A 13573-nucleotide genomic window follows, 5' to 3' on the forward strand; every position below is an offset into this window, starting at 1 on the left:
GACTGTTTTTGTGATTTTACTTTGGAAAAGCCCAATAAAGTCAGAATAGCAACTGACCTCAAGATCAATAGGCAAAAGGTCCTATCATACATATGAATCAGCTAGTCCTCCATCTACTTGAAAGACATCAAACATTTGTCATTTTCCAGGCATTGTGTAAGAGCTAAGGGATTGAGAAAAATAAGATGAAGATACATGTTATTATAGGTTTCCCAGATGGCTCAGTGGTAAAGAATCCACCTGTAATGCAGGAGACATGGGTAGACTTGGGTTCGATCCCTAGGTCGGGAAGATCCCCTAGAGAAGGGAATGGCTACTCACTCCAGTATTCTTGCCTGGGGAATCCCATGGATGGAGGAGCCTGGCGGGCTGCAGTCCATGGGGTCGCACAGTCAGACATGACTAAGCGACTGAGCACATATGCACATGTTATTGTAAGATCCATCATGATCCCAATTACTCAAGCTTAGACTTAGAGGACCTGGTTTCAAAGAATAACTCAAGAAGGGTTTTCAGTAGATACTGCAAATGCTTCTGTTCATCCTATACCATATTAACAATTCTGCTTCTTGAAATTCCTGTGGTGGTTTTCTTCTCTGATCTTTACCTTTCTTCCTCTCAATGACAATGATTGCTTCTGGCGTTGTTTTTGTTCATTACTAGAAGGACAACCTTGTAGGAACAGCCTTGTAGGAACTATGGCAAAACTCAGAGAAATTCACCACTCTTGGACTAGAAGAATTGGTGAGGCATTGAACTGCCTGGCTCATCCTGAGGATTTCGAAACAAAGGTACCAATAGCCAGACCCTGGCTATATTTTTATATTAAACTTGGGCATCTTTGGGCCTTTTAACTTTCTGAAAGCTGAGTATTGTTTAAATAGAAATAAACTCCGGCTTCTTAAAAAAAAAAATCGCAACATTTAGACCCCATCCCCTCCCTAGAATAAAGCAACTACCTTTTCTCCAGAGAAAGTGACATTTGATCTTAAAGGTTAAGTGTCTGGCAGAATCCTTTGAACAGAGAAAACAGTATGCACCTAGGATGGAGGCTTAAAGGAAAGAACATGGCACTGAGCAGGGGACAACTCCAAGTCCAAAAAGGCCATCCAGATTGGAAGAGGGGGTGGGGAAAGAACAGTGTGAAAAGCACCCTGAGGCAGGTTTGAGTGACATTGTGATGCATCTTGGATTCTTTTTAAGAAGCTTGGTCTGAGAAATCTCCACACTGTTTTCCATAGCGGCTGTACTAGTTTGCATTCCCACCAACAGTGTAAGAGGGTTCCCTTTTCTCCACACCCTCTCCAGCATTTATTGCTTGTAGACTTTTGGATAGCAGCCATCCTGACTGGCGTGTAATGGTACCTCATTGTGGTTTTGATTTGCATTTCTAACTGCCATATGACCCAGCAATCCCACTTCTGGGCATACACACTGAGGAAACCAGATCTGAAAGAGACACGTGCACCCCAATGTTCATCGCAGCACTGTTTATAATAGCCAGGACATGGAAGCAACCTAGATGCCCATCAGCAGATGAATGGATAAGGAAGCTGTGGTACATATACACCATGGAATATTACTCAGCCATTAAAAAGAATTCATTTGAACCAGTTCTAATGAGATGGATGAAACTGGAGCCCATTATACAGAGCGAAGTAAGCCAGAAAGATAAAGAACATTACAGCATACTAACACATATATATGGAATTTAGAAAGATGGTAACGATAACCCTATATGCAAAACAGAAAAAGAGACACAGAAATACAGAACAGAATTTTGAACTTTGTGGGAGAAGGTGAGGGTGGGATGTTTCGAAAGAACAGCATGTATATTATCTATGGTGAAACAGACCACCAGCCCAGGTGGGATGCATGAGACAAGTGCTCGGGCCTGGTGCACTGGGAAGACCCAGAGGAATCGGGTGGAAAGGGAGGTGGGAGGGGGGATTGGGATGGGGAATACGCGTAAATCTATGGCTGATTCATATCAATGTATGACAAAACCCAGTGAAAAAATAAAGAAAGAAAGAAAAAAAAAAAAAAGAAGCTTGGTCTGAAAGGCACATTTTGGTTCACAAAGAAGACTCCTGGATGTTGTTGTCTCCTTTGATTTCTTTAGACATCCCATGTGCTGGGCCAACCTCACCTCTTAAATCCACCTGGGCCCTTAGTGTTTCTTCCCATATAAGCTTATAGTTAGCAGTGACTTCTCAAGGCTGCTGTTGGTGTTGAGTGTTCCACAACACGATAGACTGTTCCGGTAGTATTTCAGAAGTAAAGACATATTAAAGTCCAACACCTAATATTTTCTGGGAGCAAGGTTGTTTTAAAAAGCTCATTAGAAAATTTTGATATCATTTCAACTAATTAGCTATAATGACTCTCCATCCCGACCATTATGTGTCACCTTCTGGCAGATCACCAAACATACTTAAAAATTTGCTTAGTTTTTTATTTAATGGTGAGCATGAGATGCCTATGGCTTATGAAAATGAGACAGAACAAACATAATACAAAGTCCCCATCTTCAGGGACTCCACTTTCTGAATAGGAGTGTGACTCAGCGTCCTTTCTTATGTGTTGGAGCAGGAGTGTCACTTCTATTTCAGGCTAAAGAGTCACATTTTCCATTCTTCCAGAAAACTGTTTTTGTTTTTTTTTTTTTTAAATATGAGGGAGAGGCACAGTTCCTTGGTAGAATTTGGTAGGATGGGTGGATTCAATGGGACCAAAGAGAGTAGAGACAAAGTCTCTTTCCACCAGCTATGTGCACACCACTGCATCTTCCAATAGCTGGTATTCTTGGTAGACTGACAATGAATGTACACAGAAAAGGTAAATTAATTATAGAGTGGGTAGAACTTGTAGGTGGAACCCAAGTAAAGAGAAAGGGATGCTTTGGGTTTGAGAGAGAGTCTGTCTGGAACAAAGCTATGCAGGGGAGTAATAAATGAGAAAAAGGAGATTGGATCTGCTGGGGAAGACTTGACATTTTAGGTTTCTGGTTGGACTTTAGGCTATAAAACACTGGCTCTTTTATTAAAAAAAATTTCATCAAGGTTACCTGGAGTGATTCTTAAAAATGCAGATTCTGAGGCCATACCTCAGACCTATTGAATCAGAGATCCAGGGATGGAACCCAAGAATCACTATTTTTCTTGAGGTCCCAAAGGGACTGCAACTCTCTGCTATCCCAGAGATCATGGCAACATGACAGTCCTTGTGCCTTCCCTCTGTGGAGGGAGAGGCTGAGCAAGGAAGCAGATTTAGGAGATTGTTATTACAGGCCCTTGATACCCAAAGTATGGGCCTTGAGTCAGCAGCCTGGTTATCACCATAGAGCTTATGAGAAATGCAGAAATTCAGGTACTACCCCAGATTTCCTTAATCATAATCTGCATTTAAAACATGTATTTATATATTTGGCTGCACTGGTCTTAGTTTGCACATGGTATCTTTAGTTGCAGCATGCAAACTTCTTAGTTATAGCATGTGGGATCTAGTTCTCTGAGCAGGGATTAAATCCAGGCCTCCTGCGTTGGGAGCTCAGAGTCTTAGCCACTGGACCACCAGGGAAGTCCCCATATTTTGCATTTTAAGAAGTTCCTCAAGGACTCATATGCACGCTAAAGTCTGAAAAGTGTTGATGTAGTGGTTAGGGAGATCTGGCAGAAAAGGTTAAGAAACCAGGGCAGGAAGGGGGAACAGATAGGAAGCTGGAATTTCAAGTTCAGAATGAAACCAGCCAGTGGACCAACTGGAAGCTGGATGAAGAATCCCTGATTTGGGGTTGTTGATATCTCTGATAAGGCTGGGAACTGTCCCAGACTGCAGGACAGGCAAGTTGTTTTTGTCACAAGACAGGGGGCCAGAATCCCATTACAAATATAGGGAATACAGGCAATGGAGAAGCCCAAGATGATGAGTTTTTCAGGCTTGTGACTCAGTTCAGCAAGAACAAGGGGGAAGCCATTGTGGAGGGAAATGCTGAATCCGGTTTCAGGGATACTGAGTTCACTATATGAATAAGGGGAAGGAAGAAAGCCAACGGAAACAACTGCTGAAGTCTGGAAGCAAAGAGGTAAATAATTAAGAGGGCTGTCTGAGAACCAGGATGTCGAATGACAACAGTTTAAATGCATAGAGAAATCGCCAAGAATCAAGTGAAGTTACGCTTTGAGGAAAAAGTCATGTGCTGAAAGTTAGTGGGTACCAAACATGACTGCAATATATATTTGCAGCAGCACCATGGAGAAGCTGCTGAAAAGATTGTAGCAACCCTTGCTTGAGAAGAATCAGAGATGTCAAATTTTAGTGCTGCAGCAGGAACAAAAGAGACAGATGACTATATCCAGATCCTGTAATGCTGGGATCACTTCAAGTTCCCTTCTCTTTTCTTAACAGTCTGTGACTTTTCATGGCGCTTGGCAACTTAGGAGAGATGGGGGCTCTTTTGAAAGAAAGAGTCAAGTTTCATTTTGAGCCACATGAAGCTGCAGGTTGATGCCCAGAGAAGGCCTGGAAGTGGAAGACCAGACTCTCAGTCAGACCCAAGGCTGAGAGAACACCTCACACGGTGTTTTTAACATATTCCACCAGTTCCTGGTACTGTTTGCTTCAAAAGGTGGAGATAAGTTTCCCTCCCCTTGAATGTGAGCTGAACTCAGTGACTGGCTTCTAACAAACAGAGTGAGGCAGCAGTGATAGTGTGTAACTTCCAAGATTAGATGACAAAGGACACTGCAGCTCCCCCTGTGCGCTGTCTCTGAAGGAAGTCAGACACCATGTTGTGAGGAGACTCAGTGGACCACAGGCTGAAAAATGGAGGACTCCCACCCACAGCTCTCTGAGTCTTTTTGGAAATGGTTCCTCCAGCCCCAGTCCAGCCTTCAGATGACTGCAGGCTCAGCCAACTTCTTGACTATGATCTCAAGAGATACTCTAAGCCAGAACCATCCAGTCTCAACACTCTTGAATTCTTGATCCACAGAGACTGTATGTTTTTGGTTTTAATCCACTGCTTTATGGTAGCTTATTACACAGTAGTACATAACACCTGGTAAGTAGAATGGATGAAGGGGCCAGGGCGGCGGTGGGGACCACCAAAATGACAAAAGAAAACAGAACAAGAACATCAGAAAAGGCAAGTACTATAAACTGGTTGAATCTTGAATAGTCAGAGTGTGAAGCAAAGTATGGTCAAATCTAGAAAAGTTAAGGAGACAAATCCACATGTTATTCAGTGCCACCAAATTTTCTTACCTGGATAAAACAGATGTATTTTTTAAAAATTATAAATAAGCTGAACTTTCTTGACTAGCCACCATGTAACTGGAAATTAGATTACTTATATCCCATTTTCCCATCTGCTAAGTGAGCTCGGGTAAGTCAAATCAATTCAGTGAACATTATTTGCCACTGAACTGTTCTGTGCCATAGATTCCTCCTCCATAAAATACAGGGCATTTTCCCCTGGCCTATGCTTCAGAACAACTTGAGGCATCGGTATCACCCAGTGGCACCTAAGGCAATGTAAAGTGGCACCTTCCCCTCTGCCCTCAGCCATTTCTCTTTCTAACTCTTTCTCTCTTGTGGGAGAACCCAATCAGTGAGACTGCAGGCCCTCTGAAACACATCACTAAGTTATGCCTATATCCACGAATAGATGTCTCACAAACCAACATGTTGCTGGGATGAATTCTTTTTTAAACATTTTATTTTGAAGTAACTTTAGGTTTATAGAAAAATTGCCACCATAGTACAGAGTTCCCATAAACCCTTCCCCAAGCTTCCTCTATTGTTAACATCTATAAAACTAAGAAATTGGCATGGGCACAAGACTATTATCTAAACTACAGACTTTATTCAGATTTCACCAGTTTTCCTGCCAGTCATTTTCTGTTCCATGACCCAATCCAAGATACCACACTGCATTTATACACCACGATTCCTTAATTTCCTCTCTTCTGTGACAGTTTCTCAGACAGTACTGTTTTTCCTAACCTTGACACTTCTGAAGAGTACTGATCAGGAATTTTGTAGAATATTCCTCCATTTGGGTTTAAGTTTGAGACTAAGGATATGAATTTGGGGGAGAAAAAGCATAGAAGTGAGGTGCTCTTCTCATCACATCATACCAGGGAGTATGTATTAGTTGCTCCTATAACAAATTACTATGAATTTATTTGCTTAAAACAACAGAAATGTATTCTTTCATAATTCCGAAGGATGAAAGTCTGAAATAAGTTTTACAGGTTTGATTCCTTCTGCAGCCTCTAAAGGCTCCCACCATTCCTTGGCTGGTGGCCATATCACTCCAATCTATGCTTACATCATCACAGTACCTTCCCTTCTTCCATAGGCAAATCTTTTTTGCCTCACTCTTATAGACTCTCGTGATTTCACTGAGCCCACCTAGATAATCCAGAATAATCTCCCCATCTCAACTGAATCTGCAAAGTCCTTTTTGTCAAATAACATAGTCACAGGTTCCAGGGATCAGGACCTGGATATCACTGAGGGCCATGACTCAGCCAATGCTGATATTCCTGTGATATCAGTGGCCCTGTTAATCTTGATCCCTTGGTTAAGGCTGTGTTGGCCAAGATTCTCCACTGTAAAGTGATTCTTTAGGTGGGATAGATTCCTTTCAATTACCAGAAATATGATTGTATTCACACCCAAAGTAAAGATGTTGACATTATGTAACCATGCAAAACTACTTACATTAAGTGCCATTCACTACCAGACCCAGTTCTAGACCTTGGAAATACAAAAATTAACAATGGTCCCTACTCTCAAGGAGACAATTGCCTAACTAGGACAACATTTGCAACTTCTTTAAAGAAAGCAAGTCTATAAACATAAACAAGCTTTCCATTTAAACAATCTGGACACCGTTTTGGTGATGACCTTTAACTGTATAGAGAATTTTGGGTGATGTGAAATGGAAACTAATTTTCTTATAGTTTCTGAAGTTCGCTTGGACTTTCTGTGACCATTTTCCACTTTGATATTCTCCCTTGAATTTTCTCAAAGATGAAGTATAATCTCATGGGCAAAACCAGTAAGAATGCCATCAGACTTCTCATCAGAAAGTCTGGCTTTTATTTTGTATCCAGACAGTTTTATGGGACAAACAAAGCTGAAATGCACCCCTAGACTCTAAGCACTCATGTAACTAAAGTGAATCTCTACACCTCACATTTCACCCTTTTTCTTTGGGCTGTGAAATAATACAGCATGTTCTTTTCTAAGGAAGATGCTAAGAAATAGGATTACCCATAGATTTCTCTCTAGATGCCACTATAGCACTTCAAACTGAGACTGGTTCCATGGGAACTTTCACTCAACATAAAAACTGTTATTTTTACTGTTTGAAACGGACTCACCTCAAATTAACTCCAAGTCATGTCTGAAATATATATCCCATACTAGGTTCTTCAAGTCAAATACTCTCAAAATGGAACAACTGAGAAATACACAGGGCATTTATCATTCACATACCACAGAATTCAAGTTTCCCCTGGCCTTACCGCAATATATCAGAGGCGATATCTCACTCAAATTGTTTATTAGCTGCCTACCTTACATAAAGGCACTTTTAAATTCTCTGCGCTTACAATTTTCTTCATGTATAAAAAGGATTTACATGGCATTAAGGCTTTCCATCTTTATCTCAGAGAGCTATTGTGAGATTCAAATGAGATAACAAATATGAAGACATTTAAAAGGTATAGATTCCTAAACAATTTTAAGTTACTGTGTATATTGTTCATTTCTGAGGAGTGATAATGGTATTATAGATACATTTTTAAAGTCTTTATCTTTTAGAGCAGGGGCAGCCAGCTTTCTCTAAAAAGGCCAAACAGTAAATATTTTAGGCTTTGTGGACCATCAGGTCTCTGGGAAAGCAGTCAATAAAAAACAGGTAAAGGAATGGGGGAGGCTGTGTCACAACAAAATGTATTTGTGAAACAGGAAGTTGATCCATGGGCCAGAGTATGCCAATCTTTGTTTCTGAGAAATTTTTGAAATTGTTATGGGTGAAATGATATGACAGCTAGGACTTCCAAATCATATGGAAAGTGGAGAAGTGAGTAGGGGCAAAAATGAAACAGGATTGGCCAAGTAGATGATTGTTGAAGAAAGGTGAGGGCAGGTGGGGATTCATGTTGTGAGTCTATTTTGTATATGTTTTAAATTCTCCACTACTTTAAATAGTATAAAAAATGTAATTTATTACTGACATGATAAATAATGCCAAACAATTAACTACACATGTATCTCTGAGACCTTGGCTGGATGGCATAGAGGGGAGCTTCCCAGAGGCTGGCAGCATCATTCTGGCCATTCATGCATTTCGTCTCTTTCCACCTAATCTGGAGACCCAAAATTGAAGCAGCATGGAGTACACATGATTTGGGATGGGAATTATTTCAGAGTGGCTATTGGACTGTCAGTCTAGGAAAATGGCTCTTAGATACAGTGGGGAAATGGACCGATTTCCTTTTTTTTTAAACTACCCTCTCCCTCTCTCTCTCACACACACACATTCTTTCTTATTCCTTTCCATGGCCACATTAGTATATTTTAAATTCTGCTTGTGTCCTACAGAAGTAAAAAATGCGAGATCAATTTTTAGTCCAAATTTCTTTTTAAGACAAGGTGTCCTAACCTAGGTTTTTTTAAATCAAGACTATCTCCCTATCTTCCTGTATGAGTTATATCAGCTCAAATGATTGTTTTAGACCCTTATGCTACAATTCTCGAAAGGACCTTCCTATACTTTAATGACAACTAAACACTCTTTCCCCCTGCTTGAAAGCTACTATCAGCATTCACCTTTCTACTTCTCTTAGCAAGTTTTCTCATCCTTTTCTTCTAAATTGCCAGATAGTGAATAGTGCAGGATCTATAGGAAGGGGCAAGGATAGAGGATACAATAATAGAAAGAACCAACACTGACTCCAGATGTTTTATACGTGTTCCCTCATGGAGTCCTTACACCCACCCTATGATATAGCACTATTAATATCCCTTTTACAGATGAGGAAATGAGGTGTAGGGAGGGGGAGCAACTGGCCTAAATTTACACAGTTAATAAGTGTGTTCTGGTAACTGGGTGCTTAACCACTACACCACATGCCTCTTGGGGGACAAAGGGTAGCAGCAGAGAGACAGTCACACCTCGGAGCTCTCATGGGAGGTAAAAGAGACAAATAGGAAAGAGGGAAAACGTGTGCTGAAACACAAGGAAGTAAAAACTAGGGATAATTAGGGAGCTGAACAACTAGTGGAAAAAAACCACGGAGAGGGCAGCAGCTGTACTTTCTATTTCTTCCTCGGCAATGGTGTCCTGTGTTTTTGTTTCTCTGTTTTTTGGGTTTTTGCCTCAGGGAAACAAACAGGATGCTCAGTTCCTGTCTCATGTCTACAGTCACATTTCTTTAATATCAAAGTAATTTAAGATGCAGAATACAGAAAAGAAACTCACTGATTCCCAACGGTGACAGGACCTCAACTGTGCTTCCTCTTTTAGTAAACAAGATGAAACATCCTCACGGAAACATGAAGCAAATTATGCACCATTTTGCTGAAAACAATGATAGGCTTTGGGGTGACTCTTAACAGTGAACATGCCCCCATTTCTGATCTCCTGGCAAAGAGGCTACTTGTGGGCTCAGAGCAAGGCTTGATACATTGTTTTGCACTCCCCTCTCACATACCCAACTCTCCTAATAGTACCAATTCCACTTCCGCATTTCTTTGCCAACAGTGAGGACACCAACTTTGAAAATGAAGTTTCAATTGTACTGCTGGGATGAGAAAGACCTCACTTGAGTCATTAAAAAACATCCACTTCTCTTCCTTCTGCAAATTCTTTTTTTGATGATTATGACTAACAACAGTCTTGTTCTTCGGGTTTGCTACTATTGGAATCAACTCTCCAAGCACATTCTCTTCCTTCAATCAAAGGTCTGAAAGTATGGGAGACCGCCTTTGAGAAGAGATTGAGCAGACCTCCCCCACCACTACCAATCCCCTAGTTGTGAGGCTGACTTAAGGGGGACATCTCATTATGCCTACAGTAAAGACAGCCTGGTTGCCAAGCATCTAAAAAAAAATAAAAGAATAGACAGTTAATAACTGAGCAGTTTAGAACAAACAATGGTGTTTATGGGCTTCTGAAGCATTTTGTTTGAGATGCAGTGACTTTAAATGGTCAGGAGAGCAGAACTCAACAATTTTTTAAAACCCTCCATTTAAAAAATTGTTGAGTTGTAAACAATCATCAGAAAAAGAGTGAGGAGAAGCTTTTGTTACTACACAATCCAGAAGCATCACAAACTGCGCTCTGGAAGAAAACCACTTTCTACACTTTCTCAGAAAGAAGGAGATTAAAAAAAAAAAAAAAAGCAGAGCTAAAGTTTCCCTTAGACTCAGCTGCTGCTGGGCCTAATCTGGACCCATTCACTCCTTAAATTTTCACTCTAGGGTCTGGGTCCTTTCAAGAGTATCTGTATGTGGGAACAAGTATAAACAGGGAGTTCCAACTAGCATTTGCTGAGCATTCATTCACCATGTGCCAGGCACTATTCTAAATGCTCTCTTCTTTTTGGATTTTCAACCCTATTAGGTAGTTACTACTAGGCAGTGGAAACCCACTCCAGTACTCTTGCCTGGAAAATCCCACGGACGGAGGAGCCTGGTGGGCTGCAGTCCATGGGGTCACACAGAGTCAGACATGACTCCAAGGTGACTTAGCAACCGCAGCAGCAGTATTATTCCCATTCTAAAGATGAGGAAAGCAAGGTTCAGAGAGATTTTATAATTCACCCAAGATTACACAACTAAAAGAGGAGAGTGAAAAAAGTTGGCTTAAAACTCAACATTCAAGAATCTAAGATAGTTGCATCTGCTTCTATCACTGTATGGCAAATAGAAGGGGAAAAAGTGAAAACAGTGACAGATTTTATTTTCTTGGGCTCCAAAATCACTGCAGATAGTGACTGCAGCATTGAAATTAAAAGACGCTTGCTCCTTGGAGGGAAAGCTATGACAAAGCTAGACAGCGTGTTAAAAAGCAGAGACATTACTTTGCCGACAAAGGTGCGTAGAGTCAAAGCCATGGTTTTTCCAGTAGTCATGTATGGATGTGAGAGTGGAACCATAAAGAAGGCTGAGTGCCAAAGAATTGATGCTTTTGAATTATGATGTTGGAGAAGACTCTTGAGAGTCCCTTGGACTGCAAGGAGATCACACCAGTCAATCCTAAAGGAAATCAGTCCTGAATATTCATTGGAAGGACTGATGCTGAAGCTGAAGCTCTAATACTTTGGCCATCTGATGCAAAGAGCTGACTCATTGGAAAAGACCCTGGTGCAGGGAGATTGACGGCAAAAGGAGAATGGGGAGGCAGAGGATGAGCTAGTTAGAGAGCATCACTGACTCAATGGACATGAATTTAAGCAAACTCTGGGAGACAGTGGAGGACAGAGAAGCTGGGTATCGTGCTACAGTCCATGGGGTTGCAAAGAGTTGGACACAACTTAGCAACTGAACAACAACAATAACACAACTAAAGCCAGATTTCAAATTCAGGCAATTCATGTTCTTAATACCATGGGATTTCTCCTTCCATGGGATTTCTGTTTAAGAATTCTTGCTATCTAGAATCAAATACATTCTAGATTTCAACCAGAATCTCCTCACCTTCCTAGCTGAGAACTTTAAAACCAGCAATAGTTAAGAGGCTGTGACAGTAAACTAATGTTGAATGGGGGTCAGAAACTAGGTCTTCTGGGAGCTTACTAACTTCTCTTCTTCCACCTTCCATTCACGGTGCTCTGTTAGGAGATACTTCATCAAAGGAACCATGGCATCCATCCACAGAGATGCATTTCTCTGATCTTCCCTGTTCAGCTACCAGAAATAGAGTTAGCGAGAAACTCCAGTTGATAAGTATCTTCAATATCCAACTTAACTTTTGAGCTGAAGCTATGCTCTTCTCAGCAGCCCTCAGCCAAAGACCCAGCACAGTGGGAACACTAAAACCTGTCATTTCTGCCCAATGAAGGACTCTTCTAATGGGCAATCTTTGCCCCAGAACTCCCCACTGGGTTGGTGGAGACTTTGTGGGAGCTTCATCGTGGTCTGGGGCTCTCATAAGTCATTCCCTCTTCCTTCCACTTGTATCTGCACATCTCTTCCTCACCTAATGCTGTTTCATTGTCACCTTCTGGGGAGGACCCACAAGGAACAGGAACCAAGTCAACCTCTTTGATACTTCCAACATTGTAAGTGGAAGAAAACAATCCCATTTAGGAGTCAATGTTCTGAATACTGCCTTTGCTCCTCTCTCTCGTCTTTCTTACATGTATGATCTCCCAATGCTAAGATACAACACTACTTTCAACAGTCTCTTCCATGGTGATTCTTAATGTAACATTCTCCTCTTAAGAAATTCTTAAAACAATTAAGAATGTAATGAATTTAACCATAGAGAAGTGCTTGTTCTTCTCTAGGTAGGCTCTTTTGTTGCCCTATAATTTTTCAAACATGCTACTTGAAATGCCCTGAATCCCCTTCATTCTCTCCTCCAGAATTTCACTCCTATAAAACCTTCCTGGAGTCCCCCAGGCAGAACTGTCCCAGAGCATCATCACCACTACCATGCATCATCACTATTGACACCTATTGAATATTACTCATTGCCAGAACTACATCTGAATATTCTATTTGATCCTTATAACCACACAATGAGGTAGGTAATAATTTTGTACCCATTTTACAGATGAGGAGACAGAGGCACAGAGAGGTTAAAGTCACATATCTGGAAAGGAATGGGGCTAGGATTCAAGCTCCAGATTTTAGAGGACTATTCCATGAAATAGCAGGTCCTATTCTTGTCTTTTGCTAGACATCTCCTCTTAAGAAGTAAATTACTTGAAATTAAGTCTGAGCAATACTTTAGAGGCCTGGCAGGAGAAAGAGTGAGAGGGAAAGACTCTCTGCTTCTGCCGCTGATAATTAATTCTGCAAATTTCTCAGGGCCCTCTTAACTTTTACTCCCTTTATTTTTCTCTCTCCTCAGTCTTCTCCTTTCTACTCCTTGATTCTTTGAATTGTAAAGTGGAAAACAGAAATTACTGTTATAAGGGTCTGCAGATTGGAGAGTGGAGGACAAACCTATGCCACTTTTTCTCTGTTTAAAGCTTTGGTATAGGAACAATGTGATTTCTTCTTAGTTCTTATTGCTGGGTGCCCATGTTTGCATACCACTGTGATGAGGGGGAAAGAGCATGGGTCTGAGCTACAATGAATTACTGCTATGTAGGAGATATGTGAACTTGGGCAAGGTTGAAAACCTCCACATAGTTCTATTTTATCATTTATAGAACAGGAGTAATAATTTCTAGCCAACAAGGTAGTTGTGAGAATTAAATGACACAGCAATGCTCAATAAACACTAGTTCCCTTTCTCAACATTACTGACAAATTTTGTGCTTGAAATTCACAGTCAGCTCCACTATAGTCTCTTGAATCATATTGTATACAATTAACTAAT

At 40.9% G+C, this 13573-nt stretch overlaps 1 protein-coding gene across 1 annotated transcript in view; it reads right to left on the bottom strand.

Moving 5' to 3' along the window:
* Positions 1-285: 285 nt before the first annotated feature.
* Positions 286-13573, bottom strand: part of LOC133051872 (carbonic anhydrase 5B, mitochondrial) — a 389751-nt gene continuing 376463 nt past the window's right edge. Inside the window, exon 9 of the mRNA XM_061136544.1 lies at positions 286-297. The gene's annotated coding sequence lies outside the window, so the exon portion shown is untranslated. The remainder of the gene's footprint in view (positions 298-13573) is intronic.

The sequence above is a fragment of the Dama dama genome, chromosome X, assembly GCF_033118175.1.
Source record: "Dama dama isolate Ldn47 chromosome X, ASM3311817v1, whole genome shotgun sequence".
In the NCBI taxonomy this organism is placed as follows: Eukaryota; Metazoa; Chordata; class Mammalia; order Artiodactyla; family Cervidae; genus Dama; species Dama dama.